At 42.2% G+C, this 22825-nt stretch overlaps 1 protein-coding gene and 1 long non-coding RNA gene across 3 annotated transcripts in view; one reads left to right on the top strand and one right to left on the bottom strand.

Annotated features, from left to right (window-relative positions):
- Positions 1-22825, top strand: part of LOC124255582 (ankyrin repeat domain-containing protein 50-like) — a 156541-nt gene that overhangs the window by 125168 nt on the left and 8548 nt on the right. The gene's annotated exons all lie outside the window — the stretch shown is intronic.
- LOC124255641 lies at positions 18155-19121 on the bottom strand. The gene is made up of 2 exons (XR_006892716.1): positions 18543-19121; positions 18155-18321 (listed from the first exon to the last, which is right to left on the bottom strand). It is a non-coding gene; the product is annotated as an uncharacterized LOC124255641 (long non-coding RNA).

Raw genomic sequence — 22825 nt, 5'->3', positions numbered from 1 at the left:
GAAATGTGTTGAATTTTGTTAAATAAGAGAGCAAACGTAGCAATACGATTTATAAGGTGTCGGATTACATGAAACGTACAACTTTTGCTCTTGGCATGAAAAAGAACATCGTGCTAAAAATTGTGAAAAATAAACCAACAACCAATAAACAAAACCTTGTACAAAAAAGTAAGCATCCAAAGTTAGATTCTTTTGACATCAGGGTCATCAGAGATGTCATTCGCCGGCTATTTGCTAGAAATGAACACCTCTTCATACCTGTCACGTGCATAGCTGACCTACATTGACGAACGTTGACCTTTATGACCCAACACTGCCGCTGTTACAGGTCATTGGCTCCCTCCCTCTGCAAGCTTTCTGCGTTCTGCTGTTGATTTTGTTGACAGTTACATAGACAGATTCTTTAATACAAATGCATAAAATCGGTGATTTACAATGAGATTAGGTTGTCTGACAAAACATCCACTTGCACAGTTTGAGATCGATTGGGTCATTGGATGAAGAGATATTTACAAAAAAACGGGCCCACATGCATTTCATGCCAAACTATAGATCACGTTTTTATGATTCCAGTTACTCCAGTCCCCTGTGGTAGGCCGGATTTCTTTGTACATAGACAATTGGAGACAGAGCACACGGGACCCTTGGATCCTGTCACTTGTAAAAAGGGGTTTTATTTTATCATGGGACAGATTACCTCCAGTAACGATCCAGCCCATAGGATGGAGATTTTTTCTACAGGAACCACGCCTCTCTGCAGCTACTCAGGCAATAGATCAATTGTTGGAATAACGGGCTGTAATAGAGCTTCCCAGTCACGATATCTCCCGGGGTTTTAACTTTCCAGTGTTTGGAGATGTGAATGATTATAGACCTGAAGATTACAAACAATTTTTTTCAAAAAAACCCACCGAAATTCAAGATGGAATGGCTCAGCAATGTCCGCACACTCATCTGCCCTCACTCAAAATTCATAAATATAGATCTGAAGGATGCATATCTACACATCCCGATTCATCCACGCTCCCAGAAATATTTCAGATTTGCATTCAACGGCCAGAGATTTCAGTTTTCAGTGCTTCCCTTTGGAATATCCCTAGCACCTTGGCTCTTCACGGTAATGATGAATCCTATACTAAACTTCCTTCATCGCTGGAACATTGCCATTCACGGATATCTGGACGATTTTTTGGCAAGGAATATTATCACTCATACTTTAATCAAACAGTCCAAGTCCATTCTGGGTCTCATCTGATTCTAATTATGCATCCCGACACTTCAGAGTTAATTCCAACTTCAATAATCAAGTTTTGGGGGGCAATCTTGGACTCTCGAGTCTCTCACATTTATCCTCCTCCGGATTGCTGGTTAATCCTGCGAAACAGGATTCTACATCTCATAAGTGTGCCTCCAACTTCATTATGTTCTTTGATGTCAGTTCTAGGATCACTGACGTCAATTCAAGACTTTACTCAACGCGACAGGATCGATTTACGGGAGTGTCAGGTGTGGATCAACCAGAACAGACACTTAGAACTAGACACACGTCTTCCTTTTCCACAGAAACTAAAAAGTAGGGCTACTTTGGTGGACCAGCGAGGCCAACGTCCTGTCATGAGCACCCTTTCGATCTCTGCCTCCACACCTGACAGATGTACACAGAAGCTTCCACCTCAGGCCGGGGTGCACATATGGGTCATCTTCAAGTTTAAGGAATGTGGTCAGACCCAGGAGAAGAGTCTGCATATCAATGTTCTCGAGATGTTAGCCATAGTCAGAGCACTAGAACATTGGTCTTGGTGTCTCCACAGCAAAGCAATTATGGTGGCCACAGACAATTCTACCTCAGTCTCCTGTGTGAACAAGCAGGGAGGAACAAGATCTCACCAGCTACTTCAGGCAACTTAGAAGTTGTTTAAAATTGTGGAGTTGACCAATTGTTCAATCAGGGCACGTCACATTCCGGGCAAGTTCAATATTCTAGTGGACTCTCTATCCAGGCAAGACAGGATAATTACAACCGAAAGGACCTTACACGATGAGGCTTTCAAGATGATCACACAACGGTTGAAGACTCCGGTGATAAACCTATTCGCCTCGTGTCACAACAGCAAACTTCCAGTTTAGGTCAGTCTGGGTCCAGATCCCCTAGCCTGGGCGGTGGACGCTCTTTCAATTTCGCGGGACAACATGACGGCATATGCTTTTACCCCCCTTCAAGTTGGTTCCGGGAAATGCTCAGCAAGACCTATCAGCACAATTGTGTCTATCTACTGGCTCCTGCCTGGCCCACGAGGACGTGGTTTCCGACCCAACTAGATCTCATCAACACGCCAATGTTACTTCCAAATTGGCACATCAGTCTCATCAGTCTCATCAGTCAACCGCAATCAAACCGATGTCATGAGAACATTCAGCACCTGCACGCGTGGAGGTTATCCGCAAGTCATTTGGGTTTTACAACAGAAACCACTGTGGCTATCTCTTAGTCAGTCAGATCTTCCACAGCATCACTGTACAATACTAAATGGGCTCGATTCATTGAGTGGAGAAGACTGCATCAGCTCTTAGATTCTCCCATTACTAGGTGTGGGATCTAATAACTCTCTTCCTAAGCTTATCAGATCTTTTCAAATTAAAGATGTGTCTACTCCCACCATGTTTCCTAAATGGGACCTCTGTTTAGTGCTTCAATCAGTACAAAGGACTCCATGTGAACCACTTCAGAATGCTTCAGAGAAGGTCCGCATTCAGTGTGATACAGTCTGGCCTGTGAAGATGCTTCGTGGAGTGAGAGTCTTATTCATATTATGGTTTCTCTAACCTAAATTTGAGTCAAGTGTTATTCAGTGGATTGGTATGCCACTATCTTTAATTGTTTTCTCATCGATTACGTTACCTGAAAGGAGAATATGACGTTAGGTACCGGAAGTGACGTCATTAGATTGTTAGTAATTGTTAGTAAACTTACCTCTGGATTATGGTGTTTAGCTCCGCGCCCGCTTGTTTTCTTTGTTTTTATCCTCCCCGCTAATCAGATTCTGTTATTCATAAAAATTGTGACGTTTTAAAGTGCACGCTCTTATGTCACGATTTCAGGGGAGATAACTCCTTAGGGAAGGGCATACTACCAGGGGAACTATGACTTTTACTTTTCCATTTTTTCTCTCTGTAAGTGTCTGTGGTAACCACAGAAATAAGACAACCATAATCCACAGGTAAGTTTACTAACAATGACTAACAATACTTGTAATTGTTTCTTAGTAGCTATGTCCTGTACGAATTCGTTTGTGAATGGATTCCGTCCTATGTTGGGTTTATTGGAATGAAGCTGACTTGATGCTAGATAATTCCAAATCTGCTGTCACTGATCTGTTACATATTGTTTGATAGCAGTGAAAGGAAATTTAGTAAGCTTTATATCCACTTTGACAAGTAGACAGTATTATATTAGCAGCGTTAAGTGTGAAGGGTTGAGAAACAGAACGACCTTAGTTAGACTTAGGTTGTTTTGACATAACACCCCACTAATCGCCACTTTGAGATCTACATTGTGGTCAGATTTCACTTTGATGCATTAATTAATAAATTTATTTTATTGAAGTTTCTGTCCCATTCGACAGCAATGTGATAAGCAAAATTCAGGAAAAGCAAGCTATGCCGACGTCACCTCTGAAATGTCTTGCTTGCATCCCCAGGACACTGTCGTCAGGCACCCCATTGTTCTCGATGTTCTTGGTTTGGTACCTCCAGATCTCTTGGCGCAGATCAGGAGTGTGCCCGGATATTTTTCACCTGGACGTGCCCAGGTTCTCCACCGAGAGCACAGCCCTTCTGACACTCTGGGTAATGCAGCATGCGACAGTGTTGGGGAGCCTTTAAATTCTCCGAAAGGTTCTTGGTGGATTCGACTGGGAAGCGTTTCCTGGGAGAAGTCTCATTCGCTGTTTGGGCTGCGTGTAGAAGGGGCGAGGGCCCTGAGCTGATGATGAACCCTAACGACATGAGTGTTCTAGGGTCACCTGAATCCTCAAGCAGCATTTTCATCTTAATCTGTAAAATATAATAATAGGACCCTTTTATTGCTTATTACTCCATGCTTGATGCATGCTCGAAGCAAACACTCACATACTGCTGTGTATGAGTAGGAACGCTGACCATATCTCAAAGTCTTGGTTCTGAGAATGTGACATACATAAAAGGTGACCAACGAGGTGAGTAGATGGGCCAGAAGTCCTGTAGGTAGCCTGGAGCATCCCCAGACAGACACCGCAGAGGCTTTTGACAGCAATCCTGTAATGCACAGGAAGCCAGTGTAGATCCCTCAAGATCGGGTGGGTATGGTCGTGATTATGGGCAAGTGACACAATCCGTATTCTGTACACACTGGAGATGACTTATAGCATAGCAGTGACACCAACCATGTTACAGTAGTCGATCTTTTTCACGACTAGGGACAGTACGGCTGATTCTTTGGTCAAATATTTCCAGATGTTGCTGATGTTCCTCATCTGTAGAAAGCAAATGTTGGTTCATTGAGTGATGTGACTATCCATGAATAGGTCTTAGTCCAGGATGACACCTATGATTATGACACACTCTGTCTCTGACACTGGTACCTCAGTATCCCCACAACATACTCCGTTTTTCCAGCATTCAACTTGAGCGTGTTGAAAGATTCAGCAGTGCCTGAAAGATTCAAGTGCCTTGGTATACAATGTAAATAGAACAGCGTCCAAAACCGAAACCCTGTGGCACACAGCTTGAAAGATTCACTGGAGCTGAATAGACTCATCGATAGATAGGATTCGAACCAGGACCATACACTACCATTGAGGAAGTAGTCATCCTTGTGGCGTCTGAGTTGCATCTGGTGGCCTATGGTATGGTAACAGCTCTAGGAGAAGGCCAATGTCAATACCACATGTAAGATCGTTGAGGACATTCAATAGGGATGTCTCCGTACTGTGTTTAGGACGGTATGCAGATTGGAAAGGCTTGTACAAATTATGTGAAAGCATAACAAACGTATTGCTTGTTCCTGACAAGAACAGTATAGAAGACAAGACTTTTTCTTGAAATGCTTTAATGGTAAGAAATATGTAGATATTATAATCCATAAGGGTGAATTGTTTATTACAGTTTGATGTTCAGAATGTTTTATGTTTGAATATATTTGACGATTCCAATATAGAGATGTTTTAACACTCATTATGATGGCCTTCGGTGACAGGATTTTATACGCTATCTTTCAATATTGTTAATATCTATGTCGTTTTAGTCACGATGTGGCTGAAATATTGCCATAGTGACTTTAAATTTTAACTCACTCACTCATTATGATGGCTGGTGGATGTACTGCAGTCTGTAAACCAATAGAAAAGCATTACTAGTCTCCTTTAAGGTTGAGATGAGTTTCTGAACAAAAACATCGTTTTAAAATGCAATATTTCTCTGAAGCTTTCACCAGAAGCATGTGCAATGGGTTTTCGTTTATCTTTCTCATAATCATTGTGCTATTTCTTGAAATGATTTAATGCAAAATGACTTAGGTTGTTTTGCTTCCCAATTTTAGTGACTAAGGTCATTCTGCCACGGCAGGGGGAGCCTAATGGTTAAAGCGTCCGTTCGTCACGGTGAAGACCCGGGTTTGATTCCCCACATGAGTACAATGTGTGAAGCCCATATGTGGTGTACCCCGCCGTGATATTGCTGGAATATAGCTAAAAGCGATGTAAAACCATACTCACTCACTCACTCACTCACTCTGCCACCTGACGTAGGTCATACTGCCAGAAAACAGAAATTCGAACAAACCTGTAGAGGTTGCTAACTCTTTGATAAGAGTCTTCCTTGGGGTACATAAAGGCGTCAAAATGTCCTTTTTATCCCTACGACAGTTGTAACTATATTTTAAATAAAATATATACTGAGTCAAAAAACAAACTTCACAAAATGTAATTTGAAAAATAATGAATAATTTTTTCTCTGATGATACATCTATGCATCCGAAATGTGATCCCTATCTTTCGACTCTAGAAAAACGTTAGCAAAACCCACTCAAACCCATCCATTTGTCGTGCAAATGATGTTAGTGCCAAATCAGGTTTTCCACGTGCAGCCGATCACGTGATCTTCGCATCGAAGTTTTCTTCATATGTACGTGTTTGCATTGGCCTCGAGAATCGAAAAAAAACACTTTTAAACCACAGTTCTAACGGTACTTGAAATGCCGCGATTGTCTAATGTGCAACGTGAACGTGCCGATGGCATGTTGCAAGTGGAAAGATCAGTTATTGACGTCGCAAGAGCAATGGGATGCAGCCGTCGTACTGTGTATGACTTGCGAGGTCGTCTACAACAAACTGGCACCACTTCTGATAGCCCAAAGTCGGGTCGCCCTCGTGTGACGTCACGAGCAGAAGACCGTCAAATCGTCCTACGTCACCTACGTGACAGATTTCTGCCAGCTACACGAACCAGGGCTGAGATGTTTAGAGGCCGACTGTCCTCACAGACCATTCGAAATCCGTTCGGAATCGGCTGCCAATCTCCATTCTATACGTCCATATCGTGGGCCAATATTGACACCGTTTCATCAACGTCAACGTCTGCTGTGGGCCCAACGACACCTCCGATGGACCCAGAGAGTCTGGAATCGAGTCGTCTTTAGCGATGAATCCAGGTGTATCCCCAGATTTGCGGACGGCAGGCATAGAGTCTGGAGATGACGTCGTGAACGGTATGCCCAATGTTGTGTACAGGAAGTCGACAGATTCGGGGGCAGAAGTTGCATGGTGTCGGGTGCTTACTGTGGAAACAACCGTTCCCGACTTCTGGTCATCCGTGGAAACCTCACAGCTGCTGCTTACTGCAACCAGGTGCTCACCCCTGAACTCGTTCCTTCCATGGCGGCTCATGGCCCAAGTCTACAGTTCCAGAATGATAATGCTCGGCCGCATACTGCGATGTTGACACGAAATTTCCTTCAAAACGCTGGAACAGTATCCCCAACCACGTGTTCACAAGCATCAGGCAGTCGATGGGGAGACGGTGTTTGGCAGTGGTGAATACGCGGGGCGGCCTACACGATATTGAACTGAGAAATGTTGCATTTTTATTCTTGTGACTTGACATTCTGTATACCCCTGTTTTTGAACGGCGGTGTAGCCTAATGGAACTGATTATGGCACTGTCAGTGTATCGAGTACATCACACAGATCTCTGCAATGAAATTTTAACAATTTAACCATCTTACCATCTCTTGTTCTTTTATAGTGCCCTGAAGAAAGAATGTGAAATTTCTTTTTTGACTCAGTATATTTACAAAACAAAAAGACAAAGAGTCCTGGGAGTGATATTCTGTCTGATAAACTAAGCCCCGACATATGGAATTTCCCTACTATAAAAAGAACTTACCTGGTCACGTGACCTATTCAACTAATCAGGCGATTGGTCCAGGGTCAGGGTTTATCTATTCTGCTCATATGCAAATGAGGCAGCGGGCTACGCATGTAGTAAACAATAGTGCCCCATCCTCATCCCGAGTTTCATAACTACCTAGGGAGGGAGAGACATTAAATCCCATGAAACCACAGCCAAGCCTAGATTTCTAAGGAATAATGTGCAATATTGACATAGGGGGAGAACAACTGACTGACCGAACTGAGCACGCTCACTTGAGTGTCAAGTTGATAATGCCAGATGAACATACTCGGCCGGCTCCAGATAGCTCGGAGCAGATCTCCTCAATAGGCAGAGACGCAGCATAAGCCTTAGATGTGGCTACTGTTCTAAGCGAATGAGCTTTTAACCCAGTAGGTTGTGTTAACCCTTTCTGTGTATAGCTCGTACAAATGGCAGAGACAAGCCACCTAGATATGGTCTGCTTGTTCGCCGGAAGACCAGCCTTACCCCCCACCGTAACAACAAAACAATTGGTTATCTCTCCGGATAGCCAATATCCTCTTGACATAAGCCTTGAGGGTCTTAGACATATCTAAGACGTGAGCACCTGGTGCCGAAGAGAGGTACCTGGTGGGGAAGGCTGACTGAAAGCTGGAAGCTCAATAGGCACCATGACATGAAAGGCGCTATCTCTCTTAGGACGGTAAGTATCCGGCAACCTAATGCTAACTCTGTCTTTATGGGAAACAGTTAGCTGGGGGTCAGCCGACAATGCATGAATGTCACCTACTCGCCTGCCAGAGGTTACTGCCACAAGGACAGCCGCCTTCCACGTTAACAGCTGGAGGGTAAGAGCTGACAGATCGTAAAAGAGAGGACCGGACAGCCAATCAAGAACGATTGACACGGAGGACTGATCCACCGTACACCAGACGGATTCTTTCTGGGCATACTAATAAATGCTGTAAAAGAGGGTGCTGCCCCAAGAGTACACCATCGACAGGTATATGAAACGCTGAAATAGCCGTTGAGTAACCTCAAACAGTTGATGCGGCTAGCCCCGCTTCGAAATGAGACTGGAGGAACTCAAACATCATGACTAGATCTGCAGAAAGGGGAACCTAAAATTCCCCTGCCAACACAGCAGCGCGTGCAACAGGCCATTCTTACGTTTGTCGAATCCCTCCACGAAGCCAGAATTGTGTTTGCAACTGATGCAGGAATTCTGCTTGCATGGAGGCCATTCTGGACCTGCGATTTGGGTGTAGCGCCCCTTTCTGGGATAGAAGGTATGTCAGAAAGGGTAATAGTACAGGAACCTGAGAATTACCGGAAACCATCTTTTAGCTGACCAAAGAGGTGCAAGGAGCACTAACAGTCGAGATGGTTGAGTGGCCAACTGCGATATGACCTTGGATATCAGTAGTATTGGTGGGAACGCCCACAGTACCCTGTCCATTCAATCCAGTTGTAAGGCACCGTTGGCTATCGCTCTCGAATCCGGTATCCAAGAGCAAACACTGGTATCTGGTTCGTCTCCCCAGAGGCAATCAGATCCACCTGGAACGACCTGTACAACTGGGAGATAATCCCAGATATCTAGCATTCACTCGTGTGGAGCTAATATACGACGGGAGAGCGCAAGTGCGCGAACATTGTCTCTCCCCAGGGAGATAAACTGGCATCACACGTATGTTGTCCTTTTGCACCATAGCAGAAACTGTCACGCCTCCTGTAGCAGGGACACTGATACCGTGCCGCCTTGCCTCAGGATATAGGTCATGGCCTTCTGATTGTCCATCTCTAGAAGAACCCACTTGGCCACGAACCTGATCCACAATGTTATCGAACACCTGTCGGACTGCTCTCAATTCTAGCACATTGATTTGCAGACTGATCTCATGCTCCAACCGAGACTGACCTGACGCCCAGAAACACACACACACCCCTCACACACACACACACACACAACCTGAGAGGGTGGCGTCTGTCTGAATCGAGAGGGTGGGCGTAAGGGACTCCAGAGGAACATCCCTTGATAAGGTCCCGGCGTCCATCCACCACCGTAAGTGTGTGGGGGGGGGGGGGAGGTTTTGGGGATGGAGACCACAGTTGAGTCTGTGCCTGCTGTATAGGTCTCACCCTCAGACGCGCACGCCACACCACATCCACGGTCGCCGCCATGTTGCCGAGCTGAAGCCTAAGCCGTGGGAGTCCCAAGAAGCTTTTAAAAAGTTCTCTGTCCTGGGACAGTGAAACAATCACCGTCACTGTATTGAATCTCGCTCCCAAGAAAACCAGATCCTTTGATGGAATGAGTTCTGATTTCTTGAGATTGATAATCCATCCCAGCCGTATGAGAATTTTTATCACATGATGTGTGCTATTCCTGCTCAACTTCTGGCCTACCGCCCGGAGCAGCCAGTCGCCGAGGTACGGGTGACAAAACCTGCCCTCTGACCTTGCTAACTGAGCTAACATGAGTTTGGTGAACACCCTTGGTGCCGTGGAGATGCCAAAGGGGAGCACACGAAACTGGTAGCACTTCCCATCGAAGGAGAACCAGAAGTACTTCTGGAAGTCAGGATGCATTGGTACATGTATGTAGGTAAGCTTCTTTGAGATCGATTGACGTGAGCCAATCCCCTGTCTCAACGCTGGAAATCACTGAGCACAGTGTCTCCATCCTGAAAGATGGCACTTCTATCATTTTGTTCAGCCCTTTTAGATTGAGTATGGGTCTGGACTATCCGTCCTTCTTGGTCACTATGAAATACGTGGAGTAAAATCCCTCGTTTTGGGGACCTTCTGGAACCACCTCGATGGCTGCCTTGTCCAGTAGAGACTGGACCTCGGCACGGAGATTGCGTGTGTTTTCCTGGGAGGTGGGAACAGGAATGTGATGCACCTCAGTGAATGGTGGCGGACCTCGTTTCCACTGTGGCATATGGCCATCCCTGAGTGTGGACAGGACACAGGGATTTGAAGTGGCTTTTACCTGTTCCGGAGAGGGTTTTGCACCTATAGTATAAGGCAGAGAAAATAGTGCCTGCTGAGTGGCTGGTGAATAGCACGCCCCCGACAGCCACAAACTGCGCAGGCCAATGACAGAGCCCATCATCATGCTAGCACAGTGAATAATGTCACGTGCAAGATGTGAATGGACGTCTGTCAACTGCTTCTCAAACGAGGTACCAGTTCCTCCTGCAGACAAAAACGTTGTTTTTGTTTTTTAAATATTTTGTTCAAAATATAGTTACAACAGTCGCAGGGATTAGAATGGAGATTCTTATGCTTATATGTACCCCAAGGGAGATCTCTCATGTAAAAGAATCAATAATTAGTTTTGCCTCCATAATTCTGAAAATGTTTATTAATGAAACAGCATCAAAGTAGAGCATGATGCTTTGTATGTCACCACGCAAGTCTAATAAAGAAAACTTTTTCCCAATAGTTTTCAAGGTACCAGTTTTTCGTCTCTCCCGAAAACCTACAAAAAGTGACTTAGGTCGTTGTGCTTCTCAATGCTTCATGTAATATGTACCTCTCACCCAAAAAGAAAACAAATCATTCAGAGCCATATGCCATCTTATATTATGTCTTCTCAGATGGAGTAGGAGAACCGCTGATAAGAGGCAAGAGCAGAACTCACTTACAAATTGATCCTTGATATATGAAGTTTTATTTGATGTTTGTTGTTTAATGCTGAACACAGCAATTTTACACGACCACGACCACTGAATCCCAATCTGACCTCTCTTCCCAAAACTCCCTACTCCCAAACACTTAAAGTAATTTTTAATTTTTTTTTAAAAACTCCTTCGTAACTATATGTATCTAAAAATAAAGAAATTATTTAGTTGTCAATGATTTATTTCAAATATTTTCAGTGCCGTTCTTGTCAACAGCATGAGTTGTTGTCAATAGCAAGACTTTAAAGCAGATATGCAGCGTTCTTGGAGACTCTGTTATAAAGCCAAAGCGTCAAGTTCACTAGAAAGTAGTCATGATGTAGTCACAGTGTTCATTCGATACTATGTTGCACTTTTGGTACTGTTTTAAAACCAGTTGGTTAGGGACAAACACTGAAACTCACCAAGAAACTGTTTGAAAAACATCCCTTCAGTTGGCAATCCCGTTTATCCTACCTCATGTAAGAACCTTGATCTCAAATTGAACAAATTAGCAGGTATGCCGTTTACCGCCCAAGCTGGGTATAAATCTTTGCGAGGGAGAATAAATCATTTATACCCCGCCCCATGGAAAAAGCATGCATCCACGGCAGTCAGTAAACCGTGAACCTGTGGTTCGGATCGACTAGTTAGTACCATGTCAGTAAAATATATAATTGACTTTCAGTTTGTTTTAATGTTGTATTTCCATGATGAGAGATTTAAACTTTCGGTAAGATAAATTTGTTGTAGCATTATGATTCATTGCATATGGGGTTTTATATGTCCCTCGGTCGACAGAACATACATACATACAATAGTGATTAAGCACTATATACAATAACATAATTGTAAAAACATACAAAATGCATAACTTACCTGTCTTTAACAAAAGAGTAACCCATGCAACCTTAACCCACAGCTACCCAAAGGCAGTTAAATAATATTAAAGCTGATATAATAATATTTACTTTACAGTAAAACTTAATACATTTTTTCATTACCAGATTAAGTATATACAAATATGTAAAATGCAGATATATACATACACAACACCGCCGCAACACGGACAATTAACGTCTGTCCTGGTGATCTACATTGTTGACACACACTCCCATTTACTAATGTCTGGAGACGTTGAAGTAAATCCTGGACCAGCTGCACTAGATCGTCTAGGACCTGACATGGCCAAGATTCTCAGAGAGTGAAAGGATATGAAAACAGTATTCAGTTGGGATATGAGAGAGGTGAAAGAAGATATCAAATTAATCTGAGCAGATACCAACAACCTCAAAGCATCTGTTGTCTCCAATGGAACTGAGCTGAACAGCCTGAAGGAAAAATCAACATGTACTACAATTAGACATTGATACTGTTCATTCTAATATTGGCGATCTGGAGTGTCGTATTAACGAGGCAGTAGAAAGCAAGATGACACAAATCGAAATAGAAATATCACCTTCACACGAAAAAGCAACGTCATATTTTATGGAGTTCCTGAAAACGACGGCGAGACGTTTATGGATACTCTAAATCAACTCCAGGGACACCTTGAGTGGCTACCTCTGGATTTGGAGAGAACATTTAGGCTAGGCCAAAGATCAAGAGATCGACGAAGACCTTTTTTAGTACGATTCGCCCACGAGCACTACAAACTAAACGTGTTGAACCACCACAAGGACTATGAAAAGGTTGGTATTGGTGTGTCCAGCGATCTCACCCGGAGACAAAGAGCTGTTCATCGGGGACTTCAAGCCGATCATGAACGTAGGTACTTAAACAAGGGAAACATTCCATTTTGTGAAAAGGTTCCCCACACACACACACGTCACCCCCGCCCCTCCCAAGATAAACGCCTGTCACCATCTAAGGTGTAAACCTGGCTCCCAGTAACACGCGTCAGGAAGAATTATGGTTAAGCCGAGGCTCGAAAAGTGATATCTCCTTCCTGTTGTGGATCTTTGAAGGACTCAGTTCGAAACTTGATGAAACAGACTTCATAGCCTACATCTCTGACTATGATTTAGGGGCGGTGGGGTAGCCAAGTGGTTAAAGCGTTGGCTCGTCACGCCGAAACCCGGGTTCGAATCCCCACATGTTTGCAATGTGTGAAGCCCAGTCAGTCAGTCAGTCTGACTATGATTTAGTTGGATTTGTAGAAACATGGGCTCAGGATTTAGACTGTTCGGGGTGTTTCCCCGCCTTTGACATTCATCAAGTCCAAGCGTCAAGATTTAGTCATGTTGGGCGTAGTTCGGGTGCTGTGACAGTGTTAGTGAGGAAAACAATAAGTCATCTTATTACCCAACTGTATACATGCGCTCTAGGTGTATGTTTAAAGCTTGATAAATCATTATCCTACTTAAATGCCGATATATTGTACGCGTGTGTATATATACCTCCCCAGTTTTCGACATTTTATGACAAACAACCAGACAGAAATGGCATAAATCTTCTAGGAACTATTATTCTAGATTTATTGCCAAACTGTAGAACAATCCTTGTATTGTAATAGGAAGAGACTTAAATGTGCGAACTGGTAAGGTGTCTGATTACTCGCGTGATGACGTTGCTGGTGAAAATGAAGATCCTTTCGATCTTCCATGTAGCTCAAAAGATACTGTTGTAAAAAAGATTTGATCAAACCCACATTGGCTTATGTATTTCATCAGATATCCATATTATAAATGCTCGCTGTGGTGATGATAGTAACGTTGGGGAATATACATTCTGTAATAGATAGCTAACGGATTGTTGTAAGCAAGAGCTGAGCCGTGCCACTGACTTGTTATATAGCAGTATTGATACTTCTGTTGCTATAGTTTCACGTGCCTTGCTACATACTGCCTCTATATTTAAGCGAAATGCTAGGACAATTAAGAGACTCTTCACAGGCAAATGGTATGATGCAGAATATCACTATAGTAAGCTAGAGGCCGGGCGAGCACTTAGACGGTACAGGAGCTGTAAGGGTCAAGTGTCATTGAGGCAGCTTCGTAATAGATGTTAACGTATGTGTACGTATGGGTGGCTGGAGCACTGGAGAGGAAGGAAGTAGCTTTGCGTGAGAGGCATGCGCATGCGCAAGGGTGTAAGCGAGGGCAGTGAAGAACCATGTGCCGGCCGGCGTGGTTGTGTCTAGATTCACTCATGCGAGAGGAATAAAAGTATATGTCCTGGCAACTTCGCCTCGGTGTTTTCTTACCACGAGTCTTACTTAACATGGTAGCAGAGCGTGGTTAATAGTTCCCAGGCCAGTGACAGGGCAACTACAGTGAAATAGCGAAGCGAAGAATTAGCGAAGCGAAGTGTCTACCGAAAAGAAAATGGCGCCTGAAAATTACAGAATTCCCCCAGCGTTTCTCGACGACAAGCCTTACAGTCGATGGGTGGAAGAAGTGAAGGTGTGGCAAGCAGTCACAGATTTGGCAGAAGATAAACAGGGTGCGGCAATAGCTCTTTCACTGCCAGAAACAGATAACATTCGGGACAAAGTGTTTAATGAACTGGGAGCGGCGAAACTTGGTGACAAGGATGGGGCGAAATTACTTCTTGCGTTTATGGATGGAATCTACAAGAAGGATGAAATCACGGCAGCGTATGAGGTATATGGTGACTTTGATAAATTTAAAAGAACACAAAATATGAGTATGGAAACGTATGTTTCAGAATTTGAAAAACTTTATAACAAAACTAAGAAGTTTAATATGATACTTCCAGAATCAGTGCTAGCTTTCCGTCTGCTTGACGGGTCAGGGTTAGAACACAAAGATCGACAGTTGGTTCTCACAGGTGTTGATTACAATGAAGCATCAACTCTCTTCAAACAGATGTCATTATCTTTAAGAAAATTCTTTGGGAAGCAGTCAATGCCAAACACAAATTTTTCTTGTCCCACCATTAAAGTGGAACCAGTGTATTTGACAGATATCATGCCTAGTCTGGTTTCCTACCCAACTTAGCTGTCCGATCAAACTTCTCAGATGACCTACTTCTTCTTTGTTGAGATCATCATCTTTTTGTGCCGAACGACTTGTTGATAAAGGTATCGACTGTATTCCGCTGATATAGAACCACTGATCAAGGATAATTCCTTTCGTCTGTTTGATTTCCATTCCAATGTATTTAAACATCATTCTCCCCTCCTTTCCAATCTTGAACGAAGATCTAATCTTATCAATGACAATTCTTTCAAATGGGAGTGCTCCGGACCAAATGAAATCATCTACATGCATCAGGAAAAGACCTTCTAACTTGTCACGATACCAGTAAAATAGAGATGGGTCTATTGTAGATTGCAAACATCCTGCTTTCAACAACTCTTCCCTAACACTGAAATACCATTTTCTTGATGCATCATTGAGACCATACACACATTTCCTTAGTTTCCATAATTTTCCATCAGTATCAGCTTCAACAGGTGGCTTGAGGTATACATCACGATCTATGTTATGTCCTTGTAAGAATGCTGCCTTAATATCTATGGTGTTTAATTCCCATCCAAAAGCTGATGACAGAGACAACAGAATTTTAAGAGTATCTTTACCTGCAGTCGGTGAATCACTTTGTATATCTGCCATTTCTTCGAAACCGCGAACAACTAGCCTGGCTTTATTTATCAGCTTTCCATCCTGTTGTTTTTCAGTCAACACCCATCTGGTAGACATTTGAGGCTGTCCATGGTCAGTAACCTCCTCATAGACATTAAAGTTTTTCCAGTTGTCTAATTCTGCTTGTTTAGCATCATCAATGCTATTAGAAGAGGCAAGAAAAACATGATTATCACCAGTCTTTTCTTCGACTAAGTCACTGTTATCCTGTGGTGAAGCTTGAACTAATTCCCATGATGTTACTCCTGTCTCAAAATTAAGTGATTTGATTTCTTCACTATCACTGTCCTTGATATTAAACCAAGCTTTGTTACTTCCATGCACCTTGCCCCCTCTACTGATCACGGTAGCAGAAACCCACATGTCACCACCCACAGGTAGGTATCTTATTTCCGTATGTGGTTTCGGTAAGGCAGACTGAGACACTGTCCTTGAGTGATCAATTGTTTGTGATGTGTTTTCTTGACTGTCATCTTCAAAGAGTTGTTCTGTATTTTGTCTTTCTACTATGGTTTCTATACATCCATTTCCTTCCTCAATGGTACTTGTATTTTCCACTTCAGGGTTAAGAAACTCTTCACCCACTCTGTTAAGTCTGCATGGATGGATTCTGACGTACACACTGCCATGTCTGACAAACACTATTTTTCCGTCTTGTCCTATCACCTTTCCAGGTCCTCGCCATGTTCCGTTGCGTTGATAATATACAGTTTCTCCTGGTTGAAAGGGAACACCTGATGCCCTCACTTGATGTCTCAAAGCACGTCTTATTCTCTCTGATGATTCAGCCTCAACAAAAGCTTTTCGACTACTGTGTATACAATTCAGATGTTTGGCAAATATCTCACTCACAGTTTTCCCTTCTAATGCAGGGGGGCGGTCAATGAGTACTGATGGCAAATTGGGATTGCATCCAAAGACGAGCTGGTAGGGACTGTATCCATGAACCATTTGAAGGGAGTTCTTTGCATTGGTGGCCCATACAATTGCAGTCTCGAGATCAAGTCTTGGATTGTCAGCTAACATCTTCTGTACACAGTCATCAAGGATGGCATGATTCCTTTCGCAAGTTCCATTTTGCCAAGGGCTCTGAGCTGCTGTTGTACAAACTTGAATGTTTAGATTTTCCGCCATGTCTCTCACAATATCATTAGCAAACTCACCACCATTGTCCGTCAAAATTTTTCCTGGAACACCAAAACCACTGCCAATCCACAGACCAAGGATTTTATTCACAATTGTCTCTGGCAATTTGTTGTAGATAACTGTTGCCAAACTAAATCGAGTAGCAAGATCCACCATATGTAGAAAGTATATCCCAGCTTTCCACTCCTTCAGGTCAAGTGCAACTACTTCATTGAATCTAGTCGCCAATGGCAAGGAAACAACAGGTTTAGGAAGAGTTTTCTTAAATTTCTTGCAGACATCACAGGTAGCAGTTACATCCTCCACGAGATTATTCATGCTTTCTTCATAACAGCCTGCATCTTGTAAAAGAAGTGTTAATCTGTGGCTTGATGGATGTCCAAACTGTTTGTGGAGCTTGGTTACAATCTTCTTCTTTTCTTGTTCTGACTTTTCTGATACATTGAAGAAGACCTCCGACACTGCTACTGATGTGGTATTGTCAGTTAGCGAAACACAATAATGTCCTGAAGAGGTACACTGCAATTCTATTTCTTGTCCTAAAATATTTGCCCTATCATTCTCAAGGTCCAGTACAACACGGGCCTCTTTCATGGCTGGTTTTCCAAGTAAAAGGGGAATGTCACTGCTCACAACATCAGTTGTTATCGAACAGTTCTGTCCTGCGATTTTACATGGGAAGGTAACTTTCTTGATTGATTTCAATTTCTCTCCCCCGCCGAATTTGAAAATTGTATCACTTTCACAAACAATCACTTTCTTGAGTTGATCCTTGTCTAAACTATTTACAAAGTCATCCAACCAAATCTCACCTGCAACTGTTGATGTACAGCCACTATCCAAAACTGCAGCATTCATGGCTTCACACATCAATACTTGCATTTCAGTTTGTTTGTTCCCTGTATAAAGTACAGCCTCTTCATTAGCCTTCATGTTTTCATAGGAATCTGGACAATCTCTTGCAAAATGGTAAATTGATTCACATATCACACACCTTTGAGGACCATCGTCTCCCATTGGATTAAGAATTCTATGTCCTCTACCCCTTTGTCTAGTATTTTGGGAAGACAAACCCAACTGTGGAGGATAATAAGCTCTCCTCCCACGCCGACCGTTCCTGTTACGACGCGGTCCATATGCACGTCCCCGTGTATAATATGCTGTGGCCTGTGTTTCATCTGTCAAAGTTTGATCGGACAGCTAAGTTGGGTAGGAAACCAGACTAGGCCTGATATCTGTTTTGATGTTCTTGAGCTAAGCACAGCGATGAAGCATCCTCGAGTCTTGGACATTCTCAGGGCTAATAAGGCATTAAGAAAATTAAAATATGAAAACTTTCCTCTTTATTTTCCAAAGTTTGAAAGTTTAGATTTGAGAATCAAGTTATTCTGTGATGCCTCGTATGCCAATCTGAATGATGGAGTTTCAAGTGCTTGTGGATTTATCATTCTGCTGACAGATGAACGATGTCAAAGTTCTCCGCTTGCCTGGAAAGCCAACAAGATACACAGGGTAGTGAGAAGTACGCTGGCAGCCGAGACATTATCCATGGTAGATGGGCTAGATACTGCCTGCTACCTTGGACATCTTCTCAGCGAAGTTCTGCTTAGGAGAAACACTAACGTGATCCCTATTGACTGTTTTACAGACAACAAATCACTGTTTGAAAACATACATTCAACAAAACTTGTAAACGAGAAACGTTTACGGGTTGACATCGCTAGCATCAAGCAAATGTTGCAGCAGAATGTGATATCCAATGTTCACTGGGTGGATACAAATCAACAATTGTCGGACTGTATGACGAAGAAGGGAGCAAGTGCCGCTCAGCTCCTTGAGTGTCTTCGATCTGGGAGCATGTCATATATGTGACTGAAAAAGAAGTAATCAGACATTTGTTAACATCTGAAGTTTTCCTGATGAATTGCATCTGATCACTGTATCATTGCCAGGACTGTTGATATTGTTCTGTGTCACTATATAATTGCCAGGACTGTTAATGTTTTTCTTTAGGACAACAACAACAAACAAAAATATCAATAATTTGGTTGAACTTTTATAAATGTGTATGTATATATGTATTCCAGTTTCATAACAAATATAGAATATTGGGAGTGTGTTAACGTATGTGTACGTATGGGTGGCTGGAGCACTGGAGAGGAAGGAAGTAGCTTTGCGTGAGAGGCATGCGCATGCGCAAGGGTGTAAGCGAGGGCAGTGAAGAACCATGTGCCGGCCGGCGTGGTTGTGTCTAGATTCACTCATGCGAGAGGAATAAAAGTATATGTCCTGGCAACTTCGCCTCGGTGTTTTCTTACCTCGAGTCTTACTTAACAATAGATATAAGCCAACCACTTGACGTAAGTGTACTTCATTAAAAAAAGAACTGTTAAATATCCTAGAGGGATCGCTTCATAACAGTAAATCGTTTTGGAAGCACGTTAAAAACATGGGTTACAATAAACCTTTTCAAATAAATAGGGTGCGGTGGGGTAGCATAGTGGTTAAAGTGTTCGCTCGTCACGCCAACGGCCCGGATTCGATTCCCCACGTGGGTACAATTTGTGAAGCCCATTTCTGGTGTCCCCCGCCGTGATATTGCTGGAATATTGTTAAAAACGGCGTAAAACCATACTGTCAGTCAGTCCAAATAGATATTAGTACAGCTATTTGGTACGGATATTTTAAGGATCTGTTTCAAGTTCCATCTTTGAACAAAGATGAGTTTTTACATTCAATTAGTGTTGATGATGCTCACGATCAAACAGAAATTATTGTCCTCCTGAGAGGGTACGTAGGTCCAAAAACTTTCAAAGAAAGATTTTCTCGTACAAAGTTGTTAAACGTAGTAGTTTCGTTCTTTTAAATTTCGGCTAAACTATCCTACAGTCGCCAGCGGCTGAAGGGATGGTGTAAATCCAGCTAGTTTCCATGCAGGTAGCAAAAGTAATGGTCCCCATGGTTCCTAGTTTGGTGATCTACCTTCAGTTCGTAGCGATCTATAGCCTGTGTTTTATATTGAATTGTCTTCTGTAATTGGAATGTTTGAGCTTTGTTCACTAGTTTTATACTGTATCTGTGATTATCTAGTATTTTTACTGTCCATCGTCGACAGGTTTTAATCTTCAAAATATTTTCACTTTTATTGTATAAATTGTTTTCGTCACGATATGGCTGGGATATTACCGATGTGACGTTAAATATTAAGTCACTCCCTCACACAAACAGAAACTCATCATGAGCTGGAGTAAACGATTGAAAAACATTAGAGATACTGAATGGTATAAAATTAGTAAAGGGTGGGAAATCATCGGGTTTAGATATGTTATTACCGGAAATGTTCAAATCATCATTTGACCTAACTATGCCCTCACCTGGAAGTTTTATTTAAAAGAATATATTCCACAGGCGAATTTCCCTCCTCCCGGAGCAAAGGTACCATGGTACCTATCTACAAAAATGGCCCTCGAGATGATCCTAATAAATACAGGGGTAAATAGTATATTCAGAAAGATATTTTCAACAAAAATTAACCGCAGATTAAAAAAATGGGCAGAAATTAATAATAGGATATGTGAAGAACAAGCAGGCTTTAGGCCTGGATACGCAATAACGGACAACTTGTTCACACTAACAGCTTGTATACAGAAATATTTAAGTAAACGGAGAGGTCGATTCTATGTTGCCTTTGTAGACTTTCAGAAAAACATTTCACTCTACAGATGGAAATAAACTCATGTATGTCCTCCAAAAATGTGGTCTACCAGTTAAAATGTTGACTGTGATTCAGTCTATGTATTCGTCTGTAATAGCATGCGTACGGTGTAACGCTGGTTATACCGAGTGTTTTCATTGTCCTGTTGGACTATAACAGGGCTGTATATTAAGCCCAATTCTATTTACTCTTTTTACTAATGAGGTGGCTGCCGATATGCATTATACTTGTCATAGGGGAGTACAATTATATCCTGATTTACATGAACTGTTTCTACTGATGTTTGCCAATGATGTTATATTCATGTCTGATAGAGTTAGTGGGCTACAAGAGCAACTGGATATTCAAGATGACTACTGTTCAACATTTCAAAAACAAAAACCTTTTTTTTCGTTAGGGTGGAAATCTTAAACAATGTGAAAAATGGTATTAACGCCATGAAATTGTAGAAGTTGTCTCAGAATACCTTGGGCTACTGATGACTCCATCATTAAATTTAACAAGGAAGTATCCCGTTTGCCGTTAAACGAGAAAAGGGCACTTATGAATGTTTTAAAATAAGTTTGGACATATGGAAAAGTCCCACTCAGAACATGTTTCAAAATATTGGAATAAAAAATTACACCCATCCTTCTTTACGGAGCAAAATATGGGGACATCAAGGACTAAAGGTGGTAGAGAGGGTCCAGTTTCGTGCATGTAAACACTATCTTGGTACAGGCATTAACACTCCTAAAGTGATGGCTCTTGGGTCGTTACCCATTGTTTATAGACAGTCCAGTGAGGTGCATTAAATATTGGCTAAAACTACTTCACATGCCACCTGGTCGACTTCCACGTAAGGCGTACGAAATGGGCAAGTAATGTTACAAGACATATCTTATTTAGTTCAGGTCTTGGTTATGCTTCAGTCTAGCAAGACGTTAGATGTATAACTATTTTTCTCAGCAGTTTCCAAACCAGAGTAAAAGATATGTACTTCCAAGAAAGGACAAATATATTAGCATCTAACTCCAGATATGAATGTTATGCAAGTTTAAAGATTAATCTTGAAGCAGAGAAATATGTAATAGATTTGACCTTGAGTACATTTGCAACCGACTTTGCTCGTGCTCGAGTTGGATGTACACGGTTAAATATTGATACCGGGAGACATAATATAACTGCAAAGCATTAAAGGGTGTGTACACATTGTAATTAAAACAACGTTGAAGATCCTTAAAGAAAATTCGAAAGAAATACATACCAATTAAATATTTAAATCGCCCTTCAGTACAACAATTTCTTCGCCTTATGGCAACTACAAACTATCAAGATTCAAAATCTGTAATGTTATATTTCAAATATGCATTCAAGAGTAGAAATTAAATGTGAATCTTTTGTTTAATAGATCCTATATAGTACCATGAACACTTCATGTATATGGGCCTATGGCCTTTCATACAATGAACATTTGATTTGATTAGCTGTATGTCAGGACATGACAAGGAACATAGAGGTAAGATGAAAGATGCCACACAAACACAGCTAATGGTAATTTGTTCAGGGCGCAAAAGAAAACAAAGACTTTTTCATTGAGGGTTGAACATGAAAGAAACGTCATGTAATTGCGTCCCCTAGTGGGGAAGTCTCCATAGTTCTGTTGTTCATCACATTCTTATAAAAACTGATACACGCATAGTAAGTGCATAGGCTTCCCTTTCCGAAACATGAACTTTACACTCTACGATATTGCAGACGTATTGTTTTAAAGAGCATAAACATAAGCCCGTGGTCAATTTTTCTTTCAAGATTATTAATATCAGTTCAGCTGTTTCAAACGGATTATCAGCTATTCATATAAAATTGCACAATATGCAAATTTCAACACAGGGTTATATCAAGGGACAGTTATGGAGACCCCGCTCCACAAAGCCACCGTTAATGGGAGTCTGGATGTCGTGAAACAGCTCGTGCATGATGAGGAAATAGACGTCAATAGCCGCGGTTTGTATGGACTCACACCATTGATGTTGGCAGCAATGTCAGGACATCATCACATCTTTAAATATCTTCTTTGGCAAAGACCAAATATGGCATTGATGGATTGTAATGGTGACCACATTCTAAGCATTGCCTGTCTCGGGGGCAATATGGACATTGTAAAAGATGTGGTGTCGGAACAACATTATCTTATCAACAAAAAGAGGAACGACGGAAGAACCCCCTTGATGTGGGCAACTTCGCACGGGAAGGAAACCATGTTCGAATATCTGCTGGATAAAGGGGCTGGATAA

The sequence above is a fragment of the Haliotis rubra genome, unplaced genomic scaffold, assembly GCF_003918875.1.
Source record: "Haliotis rubra isolate DU_JTF1 unplaced genomic scaffold, ASM391887v1 Scf1156, whole genome shotgun sequence".
Classification (NCBI taxonomy): Eukaryota; Metazoa; Mollusca; class Gastropoda; order Lepetellida; family Haliotidae; genus Haliotis; species Haliotis rubra.
This window is presented reverse-complemented; position numbering and strand designations above follow the sequence as displayed.